Source organism: Miscanthus floridulus, chromosome 7 (assembly GCF_019320115.1).
Source record: "Miscanthus floridulus cultivar M001 chromosome 7, ASM1932011v1, whole genome shotgun sequence".
NCBI classification, from domain to species: Eukaryota; Viridiplantae; Streptophyta; class Magnoliopsida; order Poales; family Poaceae; genus Miscanthus; species Miscanthus floridulus.
Genome location: NC_089586.1, coordinates 9371018 through 9380083, shown reverse-complemented (window position 1 = coordinate 9380083; position 9066 = coordinate 9371018).

Genomic DNA, 9066 nt, shown 5'->3' with positions numbered 1-9066 from the left:
AGATGACCGATATGCAAACAAGTTTGCCCCTCTTGATAGTACGGCCATCTATCCTAAACCCGGTCATAAACTTCTCTACACACCTATGACCGGTGAAATGAAATGCCCTAGGTTATACCTTTGCCTTGCGCATTCCATTCCATCTCCTCCAATGTCGATGCAACACATGCACCAACACGATCAACAATGATATGATCCACTTCATATCATCACATGATCATATTGGTTCATCGATTTTGACTCTACTTGCTCTTCACCATTGCCATCGTCCATCGGCGCCAAGTCTTGCTCAAGCTTCACCGCCACGCGGTCCATCACTCCAAAGCCTTCAACTTGCCCTTCACGCTTGCAACCGGTCCATCAAGCCAAGTCTTGTCTTGATCTTCTCCACCTTGATCACATGACTCAATGTCATGTCTCATGTGCAATAAGCTCCTTCATCATCATATGTGTGAGCTTTGCAACATCTCCAAGCCATTTTCACCTCCATGGCATATGCTGCTCACACACATGTACCTGTGGACTAATCACCTGTGTATCTCACATAAACACAATTAGTCCACCTAAGTTGTCACTCAATTACCAAAACCAAACAAGGACCTTTCAATCTCCCCCTTTTTGGTAATTGATGACAACTCTACAAAGATATAGAAATTAAGCTCTTTTGGATTCATGTTGCTTGCCCAAGCAATTTTACCATGTCAAAATGATTTTGGACAAGTACCATAAATCCGAGATGGTAGTATTAGCTCCCCCTACATATGTGCTAGAGTACTTAATTTAAAGCTTGCACATATGCATAGATTGAAATTGTGGGAGAGTAAATACTATAAAATGATGCTAAGGTGTATAGAATAAACCTTTGAAGCGTGATACCAATCGGAGTTGCACCTTTAAGTTCATCCTTAGCACCATGGTTAGCTAGATATCACTTGATAATAAAACACTAAATACCTTGTGAGATCAACATTAAAAGCAAGGTACTAGCATTACTTGAAAAGCATACCAAGTGTCTAGCTATCATCCTATGCATGCTAGTTATCAAATCATCATCCAAGGTCTATAACTAGCATACACCACACAAGCATGCATATTGAATTTAAAAGCTTTATGCAATGCAAGCAAGCACATGATTATGCACATATCAAATGCAATCAATCAAAGTTTATGAGCTTGCTCCCCCTACTTGTGTGCTTCTCTTGTCCAAGAATTTTGATCCATCTCTTTTCTTCAATGTTGCTCCCTCTTTGTCCATGTCCAACCTCTATTTCTTTTGTATCTCATCTCTCCCATTGTACAATCTCTCTCCCATTCAATCAAGCTTCATATCTTTGTACAATCTCTCCCCCTTTGTCATCAATTTCCATAAAAGGTGTGTTTCTTATTGATGCAAAGGTATGCTCTTTGGGGTAGATGGTTGAGACTTGCATTTTTGATGGACACTACTTGAATATTGGAATGACACCACAAGTAGATACCATTTAGAATTTGCAACTTGTACTACTTGTATCTTATCATTCTTATGCATGGGTCATCCATTTTATTTCACTTAAGCTCTTGTAGGTGAGGGATGCATTCTTCATTTGATGATCACTTAAAGTTGAGGATCACTTGTGGAACCATCATCTACTATGTATAGATACCACTTGTAGGAAGTGAATATCATTTGAAAGAATCTTCTAGTATGGAACCACTTGTTTGATTTATCAATAAAGATCATTTCTTGAACATTTGCTATCTTCATGAGTACCACTTATAAGATATCACTTGTGAGTTGAAACATACAAACTAGATATCTATTTGCATTGTTGTCTTGTGCTTGTACTCTTATCACTATCATGAGCTTCTTATGTGACTTGAAATAAATTGTTTTGCTTAAGCTTTCAAGTCCGGTTTGAACCAATGACAAGCTTCTTCACACCTCTTTTTAAGGGTTATCTTGCCAATGTTGTACTTGTCACTTGTTGGCAATCCAAATTAAGTCAAGTACTTGGGTTCACTAGCTCATGAACAAATTCATGTACTAACCACTAGATCAAGTAATCATTCAAGCAATAGTGGTAGGCTATGAATTTCAAACATTTCATTTGTAATGCATGATCCTATGAAGCATGTACTATATGCACTAACCGCATACTAGTAAGGGATGAAATGATCATGCACATTACAATGATACCTTTGCTATGTTGGAGTAGAGGATAGTCACATAGATTCCAATTCATTACTCCAATAGCAATGTGAAGTCCAATTATAAGCTTGGTGAAGACCAATAGATACCAATTTGAATCTCATTCTTCACCCATATGAAATGAATACCACTTATGATCAAGTGTACTTTCTTATTGTGGTTGACTTGCTTTATCTTTTGATCTTTGCTTGCATAAGAGCATCAATTTGAGAATACCACTTGAAATATCATGACTAGCTCTCTTTTGGGTGTTGCTTGCTTTTCTTGATCAACCCTTTTGATTTCTTCAACTAAGCATCTTAAATGTTCCTCGGATCACCACTTCCATGTTAGCCTTCCAAGTACCACACTTGGTTTACCTACTCATAGGCGGCAAGCCCCTACACTAGGGAGAAGTGACCTCTCTCCAAGAATCATTCTTGATACTCACTTGAAACAACTTGATTGATTGATCCAAGGATGGACTTAACTTGATGAGTAACCTTGATTCCTTCTTTAAGTCCTTTTCTTTCTACTTATTTAAGTCCTTTTCTTTCTACCAAATGATTTTCAATCACAACTAGAACTTAAACTTTATCTTCATCTTGAATTTGATTTTGATCTTCTCAATTTGAGTACCAAAAGTGTGCCAAGTACACTTCTCAATCAAATGGCCTTGTACTCATATCTTGTCATGCTTCTAGATCATTTCAAAACCAAATTTAGGTACCTCAAACACTTGTAAACATGTTTCCAACTTGAGGACCTTTCAATCAAAGTGACTCTAGATCAATCCGATACTTGTCACTTTTATGGCAGATTCTGTACTCTCCAAAGAACTAAGCATATTTCTCAAAGTACAAATCCAAATACCATAAAATTTTGTGGAGATGAACTTCACTAAGTTATCTAGCAGCCATAAAAAATTTAGCTTCATTTGATCTCATATGAACTGCCAAATTTTAATTCTTCCACCACTGCTACATGCTGAAAACTGCTGCACTATAGCTGACAAGAACCACTCCAAAACCGAAGCATTTCTTATCCAATTTCCATGAAATTTCTACAGCATCTTATACCATAAGTCTAGAGCATGTACACCAATTTTCATGCCAATCCAATAAGATTTGATCACTCAAACATGGCTATGATCACAGCTAGCTCAGATTTTGAATATAGGACAGATTTCAAGCAATTGAGCTATACTTCATCAAATATGAATCAAACTTGATACTAACTTGTTTGAATACTTCCATAAGACATATATCCATTCAAATCACTTACTAAAAGTCATCTCATGAATTTATCCAACACAAATCAATCCAAACTTGATTACTAAGCAATTATCCATTCAAACATCTCATAGCAAGCAACATTGCATATTTATCTAATTCAATCAACTCATATGCACCCAAATGAAATGATCAACTAGAGATATACCTTGGTTAGCTCATGATCATCTAACTAGCAAGCTTCAACTCAATTATTTGCAAGTCATCAAATAATATCCAATAAATCACCAACAACTTGAATTATAACACTTGTATGTTGATAGCGCTTGGACTTCATTCAACTATCATGGCATTGGGATTGGATGTGCACTAAGCTTCATATCTTGACTCAACATATGATGAACAATGTGAGATCAATTGAATCAAGTCTCCAATGCCGATGGTACCTACAAACAATCATCCACTTTTTGATGGTACCCAAACAAGTTTGGGTCCTCTCAAGTTAGGAGCAACATACTTAGGCAATGCCTTAGTATGAGTAGCGGGATGTTTTGCAATAGCAACCATAGAGGTACCATTTTCATCCTTTCTAAGCATATCATGATTATTAATTGAAATGGGCTTAGAAATTTTACCTAGGGGACATGAATGTGCCATGTGTCCCCTTTCCCGGCATGAGTAGCACTTCCTCTTTGATTGAGCCTTTTCTTCCTTGCTCATGTGGTGCTTCTCATTGCCTTGCCTCTCATGGATTGCTTGAGCCTTCTTCTCAAGCTTGTTAGGACACTTAGAGGCAAAGTGTCCCATACTTCCACACTTGAAGCACTTGATGTGAACATAGACTTTCTTCTCATTGTCATTCTTGCTCATCATCTTGGCATCTTGAATTTTCATTGGATGCCTTGCCTTTCCACCCCTTCTTGTTTTCTTCTTCTTGATCATCAAATCATCATCTTCATGATTGATCTTGATTTGCTCTTGGGGTGTCTTCTTTTGCTCAACTTGTGGCTTTGGTTGAGGCTTCACTTGTTGCTTCACCAATTTCTTGGTTGGGCACATCGAGGTAAGATGACCCCAAGTGCCGCACTTGAAGCACTTGACATGCTTTAGCCTCTCTTCTTCTTTTAGCTTCTTGATGTTAGGGCAACCATTTGCAAAGTGTCCCACTTCATGACACCGGAAGCACATGGTATGAGAGAGCTTTCTTTGTTGTAGCTTCTTCATCTTTCTTTCTCTCTTCATTTTGCCCTTTGTCATCTTCTTTTCGAAGCCAAGGCCACACTTGTCACCATAGTTTCTTTGAGTTTTCAACATATGCTCAAAGATGACTTTTGAGTTGTAGCACCTCTCTAACTTGTTGCTCAATTTCTTCACTTCATTTTTGAGCTCATTGTTCTCCTTCAAAAGGTTAGTCTCACAAGACATAGAAGTAGAACAAGCATCTATATGTAAAGAGCATGGCATATCTAATAAATCATCACAAGAGGTGGATACATGCTTCTTGCCTACATCACAAACCTATGCCACTAGTACTTTAAACAACAAGGGAGCTCCTACACATGCTAGTAAGCAAAAGCACAAAGCTAACTAAGCTCACTAGCAATGCTCAATAACAAAGCAACCAATGCCTAATTAGAGAGCGCAAATACTTAGCTACACAAACTAAGCAATGTGACTAACAAGGTTACTAAAACCAAATTAGCCACGCAAGGGAGCTACTTCTATGCTACACAAGCAAGAAGGTAATTAGTAAGCTACACAAGCTATCTAATTACAAGAGCAACTACACAAGCTTAATATGTATAAAAGTAATGGCAAGCTTGTGTAATGGGGATGCAAACCAACGGGAAGAACAAGGTTGACACGATGATTTTTCTCCCGAGGTTCACGTGTTTGCCAACACGCTAGTCCCCGTTGTGTCGACCGCTCACTTGGTGGTTCGGCGGCTAATTAGCATCACCCGCTAAGCCCACACGTCGGGCGCCGCAAGAACCTACCCCTTGAGTGAGGGTAGCTCAATGACACGCTTTACTAGAGTTGCTCTTCGTGGCTCCCGCGGGGCGAGCACAATGCCCCTCACAAGCACTTCTCCGGAGCGCCGCACAAGCTTCTTGCGCGCTTCGACGGAGACCACCACCAAGCCGTCTAGGAGGTGGCAACCTCCAAGAGTAACAAGCACCACCAGCTTGCAACTCGATCACCTAGTGCCACTCGATGCAACCTCACGATGCAATCGCACTAGAATCGCTCACTCACACAATCGAATGATCACTATCAAGTATGTGTGTGATAGAGGGCTCCCAAGCACTCACAAGCATGGACACTAAGTCCCTTGAGGTGCTCAACCCCAGCCATGGCCGAGGGCCACTTCTATTTATAGCCCCAAGGGCTAAACTAGCCGTTACCCCTTCACTGGGCAACGGTCGGGATGACCGAACGCTCCGGTCGTGTTGACCGGACGCTGGACCTCAGCGTCTGGTCGCTCGTAGACGACCACGTATCCCGGTTCCAACGGTCATTTGACTTGACCGGACGCAGCAGCACACAACTGACCGGACGCTGGACCCTCAGCGTCCGGTCGTTTCCAGTAAGCTCCCGAGCATGACCGGACGCGTCCGGTCGAACGCGATCGGACGCAGCCAGCGTCCGGTCACTCTCCAGCTACTGCGTCACCGTACGTCAGCGCGACCGGACGCAGCCTGCCAGCGTCCGGTGCATTCAGATCCAGCGTCCGGTCAGTTGATCGACGCCAGCATCTTCTCCATTCTCTTCACCCTTGCTCAAGTGTGCTAACCACAAGAATTTGCATCCGGCACAATAGAAAATAGACATTCCATTTTCCCGAAAGCGCCGAATCCTGCCTCGCAAGCTCGACGGGAGGGAGAGAGGGACCCAAACCCATCTCAACCCTGCAAACACCACCGCCTTTGTAAATGTGCCAACACCACCAAGTGTACACCACCATGTGTAAGTGTGTTAGCATTTTCACAATCATTTCCCAAAGGATGTTAGCCACTCAACTTGCCACGCCACTCGATCCTAGCGATAATGCAAAGTTAGATCACTCGAGTGGCACTAGATGACCGATATGCAAACAAGTTTGCCCCTCTTGATAGTACGGCCATCTATCCTAAACCCGGTCATAAACTTCTCTACACACCTATGACCGGTGAAATGAAATGCCCTAGGTTATACCTTTGCCTTGCGCATTCCATTCCATCTCCTCCAATGTCGATGCAACACATGCACCAACACGATCAACAATGATATGATCCACTTCATATCATCACATGATCATATTGGTTCATCGATCTTGACTCTACTTGCTCTTCACCGTTGCCATCGTCCATCGGCGCCAAGTCTTGCTCAAGCTTCACCGCCACGCGGTCCATCACTCCAAAGCCTTCGACTTGCCCTTCACGCTTGCAACCGGTCCATCAAGCCAAGTCTTGTCTTGATCTTCTCCACCTTGATCACATGACTCAATGTCATGTCTCATGTGCAATAAGCTCCTTCATCATCACATGTGTGAGCTTTGCAACATCTCCAAGCCATTTTCACCTCCATGGCATATGCTGCTCACACACATGTACCTGTGGACTAATCACCTGTGTATCTCACATAAACACAATTAGTCTACCTAAGTTGTCACTCAATTACCAAAACCAAACAAGGACCTTTCAGCTTCTCCAGTAGCATGGTGCCAAACACGACCAACATCTTATCGAAGCCTTCTCGACTTAGGTTTAACTCGGCCTTCAACCCCATTACGCGTCTAATCGCATCTAGCTGAGAAATCATTGTACGCTCATGAAGGGGTTTCTGTGTCGAGTCCAACATTTTGTAGAAGTCCTTTACGGATTCCTCCATCTCCTCCTTCTCACGTCGTTCAGCGAAGTGAGCTTGGTGGGCGTCATCTAGCATGTCTGCTACCCCGGCATCATCATCAAAAGCCTCGAGGCGTGGTCTCACCACCTCCACTCTTATACGATCTGCTTCACCATGGTAGATCCACTGCTGGTAGCTAGGTGTATAACCATTGAACACAAAATGTCTACCCATGGTCTTCTCGTCTACTTTTCTCCTGTTGTCACATTTGCTGCAGGGACACCAAACTAGAGAATGTCCTCCTGCTCCTGGGCCAAATGCATGTTTCAAGAAACCATCTATCCCCTTCACCCATTCATAGTCGTAGTCACTCCCGCTTCTCCAGCCCGTGTACATCCACTGATGGTCCTCCATCCTTTAACATTTACAGCATAGAGTATTGTGACCATCAATTGCATCTACGCGGTGTTCCTACTGTCTAATAGGTGAGGATAGGTCCTAATCCCACCCACGGATGCGTAGATGAGGTCAGTTTCCATGCTCCGCTCCTCTCCGAGACAGAATTTCGGCACCACCTCCCCGCTGTTCTCCCGATACACGTCCTGCAAGGGAGAATGTGTATCCGGAGAACAACAGGGAGGTGTTGCCGAAACTCCTTCTTGGACCGGAGCGGACCATGGAAACTAACCCATCTATGCATCCACGGGCTGTCCAAAAAACGTGGACAATCCGAAACAGATACGGTCGCAGATACGCAAAGATCCGCATACCTACGACCGTATCTCTTTCGGACAGGAGACGCCTAACTGGGTTACGCGCGGGCTACGACAGACATGCGCAAAAAGAGGTTATTTATACCTAGGGTGTCGGTGAAGTAAGGCTAGCGGGGCAGTGGCGAATCGATGCAGTGGCGAGGCGACGCAGTGCAGGCAGAACCGCGACGTCGACGAAGACGATCGGGGTCCTCCGGGTCCCCTCCGACGTACTCTTCTCCTGCATAAAAAGACAATAGGTTATTTTTTGTTCAAAATTTTGGCAGCACCTCTTCTACACGGGGAGGTTTCCAAAACCTACAAAAAAACGACACGATGGCTGACATTCACAACGGCACGAAGGCCGACAACCACAACGGCACGAAGGCCCTCATATCAACTTACGGCACGAAGGCCCACACAACCACATATGGCATGAAGGCCGACAACGAGAGTTTTACCTAGGGTTGCGGTGGAGTCGGGCGTCGTGGTGCGGGGGTCACTTTCTTCTCCGGCGAGGTCGAGCGGCGTTGGAGTACTCCTCTCCCCCTCTTCCCTTTCTTCTCTCCTTTTCCCCTTCTTCTCCTTCTCTTCCCCTTCCTCCTTCTCCTCTTCTTCTCCTTTTCTTCCCCTTCCTCCTTCTCCTCTTCTCCTTCTCTTCTTCCTCCAACTTCACCCTCTTGCCTCCTCCCCTCCAACAGCAGCCGGCGACGGGGGCGGCCTAGGGCTGGGGTCGGGGCGGGAAGGCCGGCGAGGGGGAGCCGCCGGAGGGCCGACCGGGGCGGTCGACCTCCCCTTGCTCGATGGAGACGGGGAATGGAGGCAGGGGCGCGACCTTGGCTGCCACTGGGCGTGGTGGGCGGGGGCGCGCTGGTGGGGCGGCGGGGCGCGCGGGGTGGCCAGGCGCGCGGCAGCGGGCGCGCTGGCGCGGCAGCGTGTGCGCGGCAGCGGGCGCGCGGCGCGACAGCGGGTGCGCGGCAGCAGGGCGGCGGGGCGACCGGGGTGCACACGCGGCGGTGGGGTGCGCGGGGCTGCCGGGCTCGGGGCGGCCGGGCGCGCTGCTGCGGGGTGGCGGCGGCGGAGCTAG